Here is a 13,976-nt window from a genome sequence, read left to right as displayed (position 1 = left end):
AATTCTTAGAGAAAGTAAAAATATGCTAAGTTACTTTCCAGGATGGGTATGAGAATGGGTTTGGGGAGTCATAATGTGGCTATTAACAACAACATTTCTCATTTATTAAAAGACCTAGAATACTCAATAATCTGTAATGGCATATACGGGAAAAAAATCTAAAAGAGAGTGGAAATATGTATATGTATAACTGATCACTTTGCTGTACACGTGAAACTAACCCAACATGGTAAGTCAACTATATTCCAATAAAAAATTTTTAAAAATAAAAATTTCAAATTAAAAAAAAAGAGATCTGGAAGCCATTGTGAAAGGCTCAATGAGAACTCTGGTGGGTGGAGTATGGACATTGCAAAAATCATGGTGTCTCCAACAATTTGCCTCTGAAACAAAATCGATATTGCAATGTATGCAATACCATTTCCAGAGCCATTTTCTCCTGTCCTCTGTTTCTCACTCCATTGACAAGGAGTAAATTGTCAAATGAGTTGCCGAGGAATGATTTGATGAGGTTATACGATGAGTAGGGTTTAAAGGAAAATTAGGAAGGAAGCTTGAAAACTATATGGCAGCATGCCTAAAACTTACTTATTCTGCCCAGCTTCACCTTCAGCTCCTGCCACTGTCTTCAGGGACAGATGAGCTGCACAGAGGCAGTGGACTCTCTTGCTTTGGTCCAGGTATATGGGGAGGAGGACAGTCAAATCAGACTGTCAAGGAGGGGGGATGCTAGATGTGATTGCCAGCCAATCAAATCTCTGGCACAGCATAGGTGCCTAATGTTTGTTGACGAATGTGTAGATCTGATTAATGAATGATTACAGTTTTCACTTTACTCCCCTACTCTGTTATCACTTCTTAGTTTGCCCCTATCACTCCCTTGCCCAATAACATTAATGAATTCACTCTGTTATTAGTTCATTCATCCAGTTAGTGGGTCAGTTCCTTAATGCATCAATCAACAAATACTCATTAACAGCCTATTAAATGCTAAGAGGTATGCTAGGTTCTTGGAATAGAAATGGAAAAGCCATAGTCATGACTTAGGGGATTCTTGGTAAGTAAAGGAGCCAGAGAAGTAAATAGTAATTCTCAACAACAAAGAAAGGTGCTGGTACACGTACAGAGAAATGTCAGAAGAGTAGGAGGCAGTACATGATTTCAGGACTCACTGCAAATGGAAATGTATGTTCCCCTGTTGAAAAATTAAGAATTTCAAGTTGGCTATAGCAAAGCATTAACCTAGTGCAAAGCCTTTCTAGGCATGGAACTCTATACTGCATCTGAGGTTGCATGCCCACGAAGCTGTCCCACATGAGGACTGTCTGAATATCTCTATCTGTGTAGAATATTTCTGGAAGGTTTTTGGAAGAAGTGGCATAAGAGCTCTGTTTTTAGAGAAGAATTGGAGTTTGCTTGGCAAGGTTGGGATAGGATGTAAATAAATAAAGAGATGGACCTTTTATATTTCTTTTCAACTGTAAAAAGGCGAATGTTGTGGCCAGGAAATAATTGGTTCAAAAGTTGATTGAAGAAAGAGAATGGAGTGGCCAGACTTGAACATAGAAAAATAGATAAGAAGCAGGTCATGACTGTCCTTGCGGCCATGCTAAGGAACATGGGTATCTTCCTTCTATTTATTTTATTGAGGTAATTTACCACAAAATGCACAAATCTTAAGTGCACACTACTAGGAGTTTTTATATTGCATATAACAATTTTACCACCACTTGCATACAAGTATAGAATATTTTGTCATCCTAGAATGTTCCCTGTGTTTCTTTCCAGTCAATAGTCCAATCCCTCATAATCACTATTTTGATTTCTATCACTATTCTTTCATTTTGCCTTTCTTAAATTCATGTAAATGGAATTGTGCAGTACATACTCTTCCTTTTGTTTTGCACCTTTAGATTTTAACAAATGACTTCACAGCCAATTTTTCAGTTAATCCTCACAGCAATACTGTGAAGAAATTATTTTTGGTCCTCCTTTTTACAGGGGAGGGAATTAACTCTCATAGTTACAAAATAACATGTCATGTCATGTGGTTAACAAGTAATAAAATCAAGGCTTGAAATCCATTCTTCCAACTCTAGGCTAAATTTCCCTTCCTTTTTTCTTTCTTCTTTTTTTTTTTTTTTTTTTTTACAACTGCCTATTTGGGCATTTATAACTGATAAAGTAACATAACAGAACTCAAGAAAATGCAAATTTTGAAAAATTAAGCACTTGAAAACTTTAGCATTTTCATTAACAATGATTATTTTGATAATCATCATGTTACAAATATGAAAGTGGATTGACTTTCCAAACATAAGATTTCTGAGCTAATAGAGATGGCCACCTTTTTTCTTCAAAACAATGTTTTTAAACCACCAAAAAGAAAAGAGATAGTTAAAAAAGTCAGATATAGTCTTTTAGACCTTTTTTTTTTAACTCTCCTTTCACTGAAAAGAACTGTAGGAATTTCTTACCAACAATAAGAAAAAATTCATCTCCTTAAGTAGGTGTCTGTAACTTCAATAACACCTAATTTTAACATATTTGCTGGGTTTTAAAAACACTACTCTGAGTATATCCTTTGGTTGTTTAGTTTTGTCACAAACCACTTTCAATTTCTTTGGAAGTATTATTTTTAAAATGTATGCAGAACTTTAATTGGCTTTGACCACTGGGGAAGGAAATTTAGAAATAGGTATAAACAGATTTTGCATTATTATATGGAGGGAATGAATATAAAAAATTAAAACCAAATTTAGAAGTCCCACAATATTCCTGAACGTTTCCTGATGACTTTATCAGGGGCTTGAGGGGGGAACAGTTTCTCTTCGGATACAGTTTCTTCCAGATCTTATCATCTTTCAATAACCTAACCCAGGTTCTAATCCCTTTTCCATTAAGGTTTGATTATTTCCCACTGACCTTGATCCCTTGAAATAGTTCCTTATTTCATAACTTTTCATTTTATCCACCATTTGATTCTTAGTCAATTCTTAGTAAACACAGCACCATCTTGTCCTAAATGCCTGTGTAGAAATTATAGAACCTACTACTGCTCAGCTCAAGACAGTAATTACCACCTAATCTTACCCTATTGAGAATCGCAACATTTCTTCAGAATTCTTCTGAGAAAATAAACCACTTATCCCTTTTAAAATCAACCATTTAGTATGATATTCATTTTGTTTCTGACTTTGATGCCTCAAAAGTAAAAGCAGTAGAAATCAATAAAGCTACAGGTCTAGAGGTGACAGTTTTCAAATGAATACTGTCCATTACAGTCACTTAGGGAAGCTCTTTTATGAATAAGACCTAGGAATGGTGTTGGAAATGTCCTAAGGGAAACTACTATGCAATTAATTGAACTTGCTGAAATTTCGACATTCTCTAAATTGTTTTGCAGTTAAAGTTTCCTTAGAGATGTACAGCCAACTGAGAGACATATGGCATACAGCATGCATCCTTTAAACATGAATGCTCATAAAAACGACTTTGTATTCATTATTGGCTCATCCACCAATCCAAAAAAATATGTTTTGAGAGTCTACCAGACACAGTTCTAGGTAATGGAGAGAAATGAAAATAAAAGACAAGAAAGGTTTTGATTGTGTTGTCATGAAACTTATTAAAAGAGGGAAAGGGCAACAGTAGCAGACAGTGGCAAATGGTGGGAAGTGCAACAGAGCAATAAGACAAGGAGTGTCTACAGGGACTGCTTGAGGTTGTGTGAATAACCACAGGACAAAGGCCCATGTAGGAATGAACTTGTTATGTTTGAGAAACAGAGGGCTGTCTATATCTGGAGCCCAGAAATGAAGAGAAGGAGAAATGAGAGAGGAGAGAGTGACGGGCTTCAGAATTGAAGAGTTTGCCTTTTATTCAAATTGCAGTGGGCACATATAGGAGGGTTTTAAAGGAATAGCAATGGAGTTCTTTTTTTTTTAATCTGATTTTCATTACCAAAAATATCACTTAGGCCTGCTGCTGTCAGGAGAGTGGATTGTAGGAGGCATGTGGTAATAATGAAGAGCTGTTTGAGCCCTGGTCTTCAGGCCAGGGATGCTATCCCCAGGGGGTAGTCATTCTAAAGAGTACCTGTGGCATGAATTGTTATAAGGGAATCAGTTTACAACTCTTCAGCTTTCAGATGTGCTCTTTTCTAAGATTGGCCTTCCTGAAAATACTCTATGCATGTTCTACTTTCTCACCTCCCTTTTCACAATTTATAAAAGTAAGTTTCACCTCTTACCCATCAAAAAATCTACTACTGTGTATATAGCCCTGGTAAAACCCTCTAGGACACCAAACTGTGGGAGCGATTAGAAGTATTGGTTTTGGTACTGAAAACGTACCAAATGGGATAACAAATTCTTTTGCACATCAGGTAATTTCCAATTCTTCACTTTAACAAGGTTGTTGGAAATATTTTTTGAAAGATCACAATGTGATTGCTGGCCTATAGAGAGCTCCAGTATTTCAGTAATATTGCTGTAACAAAACTTCCATTATCCATCTACTTATGCAAGTGAATAGAATACTCAGCCCTAACAATCTATAAACATATAAAAAATGAAAAAAGGAAGAGAATTCATGCTGAACTCTATGTCATTTTTCTTTTTTGCCTAGCCATTTTTTATATTATATTTAATTTATTTTTTTTACATAGCAGGTTCTTATTAGTTATATGTCATTCTTAATATTTGTAAAATTTATTTTATGTTCTTTCAATCAGCTATTAATAATAATCACAAGAGATTTTTAACACATGGAGTTTTATGATCACAGGAGATTATCTTTGTTGCTTTTTATGCTTCTTAGCATTGCTTTAGGTGAATGTGCCACAAGTTGTTTATCCATTAGCTGTTTAAGGATACATGGAAGATTTCTAGTTTTTAGTATTTTAAATAAAGGTTCTATGAATATTCATGTACAAGTGTTTTTGTGAGAAAATGTTTTCATTTCTCTTGTGTTAGATACTTAGGAAGGGAATCGTTGAGTCATATGTTGAATGTATAATTAACTTTAAAAGAAGCTGCCAAACCAAAGTGGTCATACATTTTACACTCTTACCAGCAAAGTGTTACAGTTCTGACTGATCTACATCCAATAATACTAGATGTTTTTCAGAACTTTTAATTTAGCCATTCTAGTAGAGTGGTGCTTGTATCTCACTGCAGTTTTAATTTGCATTTTCATGATGGCTAATGATACTGATAATCTCTTCATGTGGCTATCTGTCTACTTTCTTTTGTGAAGTATGTGTTAAAATACTTGATCATTTTTAAAAATGGGTCATTTTTCTTTTTATTATTGAGCTCTAAGTTTCTTTATAAATTTTGGATAAAAGTCCTTTTTAGGTATATGTATTAGAAATATTTTCTTCCACTCTGTGGCTTGTTTTTCATTTTCTTAAGGAGAAATTTTGAAAACCAGATAATTTTAAATTAAATAAAATCCAATTTATATTTTTCTTTCTTCTATCTAAGAAATCTTTGTCTAACGAAAAGACATAAAAATACCTCCCTTTTTTTCTTCTAGAAATTTTGTAAAATATTTTTTCATGCATAGGTCTTTGATACATTTGAGTTTAATTTTGCATATCGTGCAGAATAGGCATCAAAGCTCATTTATTTCCCATATATTTTCATATTAAATAGCATTGGCATATTGAAATTTAATTGACCATTTTTGTGTCAATCTGTTTCTACACTCTCTACTTGCTCCCATTAACCTATATATCTACATATTTGTCCAAATACCACATTTTCTTCATCAATGTAGGTTTACAGTACATGTAAGTCCCTCAACTTTGTTCTGATTTTTCAAAAATTTTTCACTAATCTATGTTCTTTGCATCTCTACATAATTTTTGGAAATAGATTGTCAATTTCTACAAGGAAGCAGGCATGGATTTTCAATGGGGTGACATTGAATGTACAGATCACTTCTGGGAGAATTTCATTTTAACAATACTGAGTCTTCTAATCCATGAACATGATATATCTCCCTATTTATTTTAATTTCTTTAGTATTTATGAGCGATACTATGTTCTTTTCAATATGCAGGTCTTGTATATCTTTGTTAAATTAATCCCTTTGGATTTTAAGCTTTCTAATGCCCTAAAGTGATAGTTTTACTAAAAATAGAACAACCATACGACCCAGCAATCCCACTACTGGGCATATACCCTGAGAAAACCATAATTCAAAAAGAGTCTTGTACCACAATGTTCATTGCAGCCCTATTTACAATAGCCAGGGCATGGAAGCAACCTAAGTGTCCATCAACAGATGAATGAATAAAGAAGATGTGGCACATATATACAATGGAATATTACTCAGCCATAAAAAGAAATGAAATTGAGTTATTTGTAGTGAGGTGGATGGGCCTAGAGTCTGTCATACAGAGTGAAGTAAGTCAGAAAGAGAAAAACAAATACCGTATGCTAAAACATATGTATGGAATCTAAAAAAAAAAAAAAAGTTCTGAAGAACCTAGGGGCAGGACAAGAATAACTATGCAGATATAGAGAATGGACTTGAGGACATGGGAAGGAGGAAGGACAAGCTGGGACGAAGTGAGAGAGTGGCATGGACATATATACACTACCAAAATTATAGTCCAATAAAGATGTAAAAAAAAAAGATAGCAACATCCTGTTGGTACTTTATATGTTAATCCCTATTGATAAGTCCAAAATAAACCCACTTTACATTGACTTCAATGCTTTAAAAAATGTTTTTTCCCCCAAAACATGTTTTTTTTTTTTATGGGCAATATCTAGAATTCAGAAAATAATAAAAAAACATTTAAATGATACTTGAAAAACTATTTGAAAAGTGTTTTCATCTTTTGAATGTCAAAAAATTATTCTCAAATTTATTTTCATCTGAAATCCGGTCATGGAGAAAAGTAGCCAAAAAGAAAAAAAAGCTATTGTCAATTTATTTTTGTTTGTTGCTAAGCAGGATTGATCTGGGTCAGAACCATCATGACTGTGATAATCTGTCCAAGTCTCTGATATTCACATTGGACACAGGGATCATGAAAGCTTGAGGTATAAGTAACTCTCAGAAGGCATAATCAAATGGACTTCTAGTCCAAGACTCCTACTTCACATGTGGCAGGGATTTCCCCCCTAAAATCCAAACACAATGCCTGAGAAATGTGTCTTTGCTTTTACTGCAGGATTCTAATAGTTGTGCACAAATATATGGAAAAACAGTAGAAGGAAGAGAGAAGTCAGGTGAAAATGTGTTCATTACATAGGACCACAAGATGAATCAAACTATCTAGCAACCTTAAGAATCAAATTCAACCTTTAGTAGAATTTCCCTAAATTTCACCAGCCACAGTCCATTTACTTTATTCTCTCCACTATTTATATGGACCAATGTTTTTAAAAAAGCTATTCTTTGCTTTTTCATTTTCTTAACAGTTCCTTGTGAAGAAACAAACTTTTAACTTTGATACAATCCAATGCATTAAATTTTTCTATAGTTTGTGTTTTCTATACTCTATTTAAAAAATCTCCACCTAACTTTAGGTCATTAATAAATTCTCCTCTTTTATATTACAGAAGTTTTATAATTTTATCTGTTACATTTAAGCCTATAATTATTTTTCAGTGTTTGTGTATGGTGTGATGTAAGGGTTGAGTTTCATATGTCTAACGTATATATATTTTGCATATTTTTACACAGTTATTCCAGCACCATTAGTTGAAATGATTATCTTTTGGCTATTGAATTGCCTTGGCACCTTAACAAAAATAAATTGGCCATGTATGTATGGGTGTATTTTTGGACTGTTTATAATGTTCCATTCATCCATATGTATATTTCAACACAGTATCACAGTGTCTTTATTGCTATAGCTTTACAATAATCCTTGAAACCATGAAATGTGAGTCTTATGATATTGTTCTTCTTTTTTTACCAATTGTTTTGAATATTTTAGGTCCTTTCCACTTATATATGTTATATATTTTAATTTATATAGTATATATAACTATATTTATATATATATATATCTTATATGTCTAAAAAAGCCTACTGGGATATTAATTTGTGTTACTTTGAGCCCATAGGTCATTGTGAGGAGAACTCATGACTTAACAATTTTGAGTCTTAGATCCATGGACAAGTATATTTCTTTATTAACTGGTATATTAGAAATATTCTCTCAGCAACATTTTGTGGTTTTCAGTGTATGTATATTGTGTACATTTTGTTAATTTTATACTTAAATATTTTTAAATTTTATACCTTAGTAAATGATAGTTTTTTGCATTATTACCAATTTATTTGTTCATATTCATATATAGAAATATAATTGTTTTGTATATCAACAAAACCCTACAATTTTACTAAATTCTCTCATTAGTTCTAGTAAATTTAAAAAAATATTTAGTATTTTCTACATAGGTGATCAAATTATCTTAGAATAAAATAGTTTTACTTAGTTCCTCCCAATATGTATGGCATGAAAGGCACCTTTCAAAACTTTGTAATAAGAAGACAAACAACCTATTTAACAAATGATCAAACTATTTAAGCGTACATTTTAGCAGATATAGGGGTGGCTAATAATTACATAAAAAAATGTTCAACATCATTAATCACTAGGTATAAACAAATTATAAAATAAAAATCAGATACCATTATCCACACTCTAGACTAATTAAAATTAAGAAATTATAATACAAAGCATTGGCAAATATGTGGAGAAACACGAATTCTCATATATTACTTCCAGAATTATAAAATTCTACAGTCACTTCATTTTTTAGTTTCTTCTAAATTTAAATATATACTAACTATTTGGCACAGCAATATTACTTTTGGTCATTTAAGAGAAATGAATACCTGTGCCTACAAAATATTGTATATAAATATGCATAGAAGCATTTTTCATAATAATACTAATTTGGAAACAACCCAAATATCTAATGGATAAACACCACAAATATCAAATGGATAAACAAATTTGGTATATTCTTTCAATGGAATAGTACTCAGTCATAAAAAGTATAAACAATGGATATTTGGAACAATATGAGTGAATATCAAAAACATTATGCTAAGTCAAAGAAGTCAGACACAGTAAAGGTGCATCCTGTATTATTCCATTTATAATGAAAATATAGAGAGAAATGGCAAAATAAGAGTCATAGAAAACAAATCACTTATCTGTCTTTGCATTTGTTGCTTGTGCTATTGGTATTATATTCATGAAATCTTTGCCAAAACCAGTGTCATGAAGGTATTTACCTATGATTTTTTTCTAAGTGTTTTATAGTTTCACATCTTATATCTAAGTCTTCAATCTATTTTTGAGTTGATTTTTGTGTATGATGTTAAGATTAGGGTCCAATTTCATTACTTTGAGAGGGGATATACCATTTTCCCAACAGCATTTGTTGAAGGACTATCCTTTTCCTGTTGTGTATTCTTGACATGCTTGTTGCAGATCAGTTGATTCCATATGCATGGATTTATTTCTGGACTCTATTCTGTTCCATTTGTCTACATATCTTTCTTTCTGCCATTATCATAATGTTTAGATTACTATAGCTTTGTAATATGTTTTGAGTCATAAAGTATAAGGCCTTTAACTTTGTTCTTTCTCTAGACTGTTTTCACTCTTCAGGATCTTTTGTGATTCCATAGGAATTTTAGGATTCTTTTTTTCTAAAAAATTGCCACTGACGTTTTGATAATAATTATATTGAATCTGTAATCAGCTTTGGGTAGTGTGGACAACTTAACAATATTAAGTATATTAAGTCTTCCAATCCATGAGCATGGCATACCTTTCCATTTGTTTGCATCTCTAATTTCTTTCATCAATATTTTGTACTTTTCAGTACACAAGTGTTTCACCTCCTTAGTTAAGTTTATTTCTAAGTATTTTATTCCTTTTATGCTATTATGTACATTAGATTGTTTTCTTAATTCATTTCCAGATAGTTTTTAGTGTATAGAACACAAATGATTTTTGTCTGTTGATTTTGTATCCTGCAATGTTACTGAATTCTTTTATTAGTCTAACAGAGTTGTGTGTGTGTGTGTGTGTGTGTGTGTGATTGTGGAGTCCTTAGGGCTTTCTATATATAAGAGCCTGTCATATGCAAAAAGTAACAATTTTATTTCTTCCTTTCTGATTTGGATGTATTTTATTTATTTTTCTTACCTAATTGCTCAGGCTAGGATTTCCAGTACTATGTTGAATAGAAGTGCCAACAGTGAACATCTTTGCATTGTTCCTCATCTTAGAGGAAAAGTTTTCAGTTTTTCACCATTGAGTATGATATTAGCTGTGGATTTTTTAACTATGACCTTTATTATATTGAAGTAATTTCCCTCTATTCCTAGATTTGTAAGAGTTTTATCATGAAAAGATGTTGAATTATATCAAATGATTTTTCTGCATCTATTAAGATGATCATGTGAGTTCTCTCTTCTCTGTTTTATCTCTGATCTTCATTATTTTCTACCATATACTCTAAAAATCCCACTTCTGTGTATTTATCCAAAAGAATGGAAATCAGCATCTCAAAGAGACATTAACACTCCCATGTTCATTGCAGCACTATTCACAATAGTCAAGATGTACAAGCAATCTAAATGCCCATCAACAGATGAATGAATAAAGAAAACATGGTACATACATGCAATGCAATATAATTCAGCCTTAAAATAGAAAGAAATCTTTCAATATGTGACAACATGGATGAACTTTGAAGACATTATGTTCAGTGAAATAAGCCTGTTACAAGAAGACTGCAAGATTCCAGGTATATGAGATATCTAAAAGATTCAAACTCATGGAAGCAGAGAATGTAACAGTGGTTGCCAGGGACTGAGGGGAGGGGAAACAGTTGATAATCAACAGGTGTGAAGTTTCAGTGTTGCAAGATGAATAAATTCTAGTGATCTGGACAATATTGTGCTTATAGTTTGCATTATACACTTAAAATTTGATAAGAAGATATATCTCATGTTAAGTGTTCTTATCAAAATAAAAGTAAAGAAAAGAAAAATAATCATTAGTTGTCAAGGCCAAGGGTAGGGAAGAAGAATGATTGCAAATGAACATGAAGGAACTTACTGTGGGAGATAGAAATATTCTATATCATGACTGGACTGACTGCACTTCACAAAATTCTTATACACTTAAAATGAGTGAATTTTATTATATATAAATAATACTTCAATAAAATTCACACTCACATACAAAAAAGGGGGAAAACTGCAAAAGCATTATTATATTCAACAAACTACATTCGTTTTGTAACTATTTTTCCCCTAGTTATCTATAATATGTTAAGAGCTTAATAAAGATCCAGATCAGCATAAAGCAATTGGATTATTAAAATGTTTGCTATTATTCCTGTCAGAAGCAAGACAGATGCAATATTTTAACTAACTGATTCAGCATTATCAATGGGTACCTTTAAAATTTTATTGTTTTTTTGAAATTGTGATTATAAGTCATAGATGCCTTCTTACCTGATTCTCAATCCCTTCAAAGCAAAGGAACCCCAGCAGCAACTGTTTTGAATATGGATAATGGAATGCCTCCAAACAACTAAAAAACCCTTTGCATGTATAGCTTTTTTATTCTTTCAGGGTCTCTGGGAAATTAGTCATAAAAATGTAAATTCTTCCTTGTTTCTACTGATGAAAATATCTTTCACAGTTGGATTTCCAGAGGTGAAACCTTTGACAGCTGATGTGAGATTAGAATTTAGAATTAGCTTCATCTGAAATGCTGAGATTGGAGCCTGTAACAGAAAGGAATCTGGGTGGGGCTTGAGATCTGGACTCTCGCTTTTGCTTTACATTCAACTAGTCATGTGATCTTTAAGTCATACATCCATAGGGTTGTGTAAACCAAGTACAACAGTAATAAGTCATCGATATTATGAGTTTCTACCAGGACAGCTGCTATCTCAGTGTGCAGTGTGTGTGGCTTTGGGATGTGATTGGGGTACCACTCAGCCACGCCTTGGTGCCTTTCCCATCTTACTCTCCCAACTTGAGGTGTGTGTTGGGGATGGGTAAGGCCTGGGAACGAGACCCTGGAACCCAAAGGAATCTCAGCCACTCTCCATTCTCTTAGATCTCCCCTACATCACAGGGTACTCTGCTGCTTCCTGTCCTTCCAGAAACATGTCAAGTTTCTCAATGATCTCCTGCAAGGAAAAGACTGCTTCATCTCTCCACCATGGCAGAAAGCCCTAAAGCAGTACATTGCAAACTCTTGCCACCTGTTTGAATTCAAGGACAAAAGTGCAAGAGAGCATACACAATTTAATGTCAGTAATTTTCTCAGTATACATCCTGCACATTTGCTGTCTGTAATATACTAGAGCTTCCTGAGATTAAAAATAGAGGGGAAAAAGAGTGTGGAGATCTCAGTTTGCACGGATGTGACTTCTGGTGTAATGAAATATAAGAGGGATGATAATAAGGGTTTATGGGAAAGTGCTTTTTAAATCTGGAAAATCCTACCTCAACATTGAGAAACTTTTAAATAATTTGGGTATCACCTGTTCCAGGATTGGGCAGAAATGTACAGGTGAAAAAGTATAGGATGTACTAATTAGATTTAAGCCTCCAGATACCTCCAGAACTGAGAATCACTTCTCAAATACTTTTTCCAAATCCTCCACCCTACCATCCTTGGCCTCAGTTTTTTCCAGCTGTACAGTTATAACTAGGAAACCATTCCCTAACAAAGGCTAATGTGTAGTTTTTCTCCCAACTCCCATGGCCCAGGTTGAAATGGCCTACATGTTCATTCTGACTTTGGAGCAGAATTTTTCTATGTTACTAGCGGGCTCCCCCGAAATCAGTACTGTAGTATGGTTATCAGCTGTGACATTCTTTGTCTACTTTAGGCATTGTATAGAGTTGTTTCATGGTCATTATCAATACAATTAATTAATTTTTGCTCTGTTGGTCTGTTTTATGTGAATCTTCAGATATTTTCCTATATTCAGGTGTATCTTCTTAACCTGACATTGATGTAGAAATTGCAGCCAAGCTCTTCTTTAAAAGTCAAAGACGTTGATTCTTAGGAGCACTCATTAACCACAAAAATCAAGTCTTCTAAGCCCTCTCACTGAACATCCTGGTGTTATAATATGGCAAATGCGACTGAGGTTATTCAGGTGTCTTTTCAGGGGGTATATTATGCATCAGAAAGCACTTACAGGACTGTAAAAGATGTCCTTCCTTGGGAGAGATTGTAATGCTGAAAGGTTTACTGAATTACTGGAAACTAGCATGGTTTGTTCATTTCATCTTTCTAAAATTTGACACTGAAAAAAGTTATTTTTGCTTAGAAAGCTCTCCATATCAGTTCAGAGAGTAGATTTCCTAACTGAATAGGGATTTAAAGAAGAAAGAGAAGAAGATGGAGAAGAAAGAGAAACCATCATAATGCTGGTGTAGGAGGTACTGTCTCCTTGGTACATTTATGCATGAATTCAGGCCACAATGAAAATTATCATCCCTCTTATATTTCATTACACCAGAAGTCAGATCCATGCAGAAAATTCTGCCACTAAGCAAATTGAAATCTCCACACTCTTTTTCCTCTCTATTTTTAATCTCAGGAAGCTCTAATGTATTACAGACAGCAAATGTGCAGGATGTATATGCAACCCGTGATCTGACATTCATAGAACTGGTCTGGAGAGTAAATAACTAAATACTGCTTCCATCCATATTAAGTCTAAGTGATTCTCTGGAAGAAAGGAGTTGCAAAGTAACATGAAAGCCTATGTCGGAGATTAGCAAATTCTGTTTCTTTCTCGTTGTTGTTGTCGTTTGCTCTGTTCATGGTTTAGCAGTACATCAAGCATCAAAGGTGAAACCAATGTCTGTAAAACCAGTTCTAAAGTCCATCAGGATCCCTTAAATTATCTCAGGATAGTCACAGGGGTGCTGTACACTGATGT

The 13,976-nt window shown here is 33.5% G+C and overlaps 1 protein-coding gene across 1 annotated transcript in view; it reads left to right on the top strand.

The window, feature by feature from the left end:
- Nucleotides 1-13,976, top strand: part of ZNF385D (zinc finger protein 385D) — a gene marked incomplete at both ends in the record, with an annotated part of 950,735 nt that overhangs the window by 502,361 nt on the left and 434,398 nt on the right. The window lies entirely within an intron of this gene.

Source organism: Mesoplodon bidens, assembly GCF_964165515.1.
Source record: "Mesoplodon bidens genome assembly, chromosome: 5".
Lineage (NCBI taxonomy): Eukaryota > Metazoa > Chordata > Mammalia > Artiodactyla > Ziphiidae > Mesoplodon > Mesoplodon bidens.
Note: the sequence above shows the minus strand (reverse complement) of the source record. Positions and strands in the feature narration are given on the sequence as shown.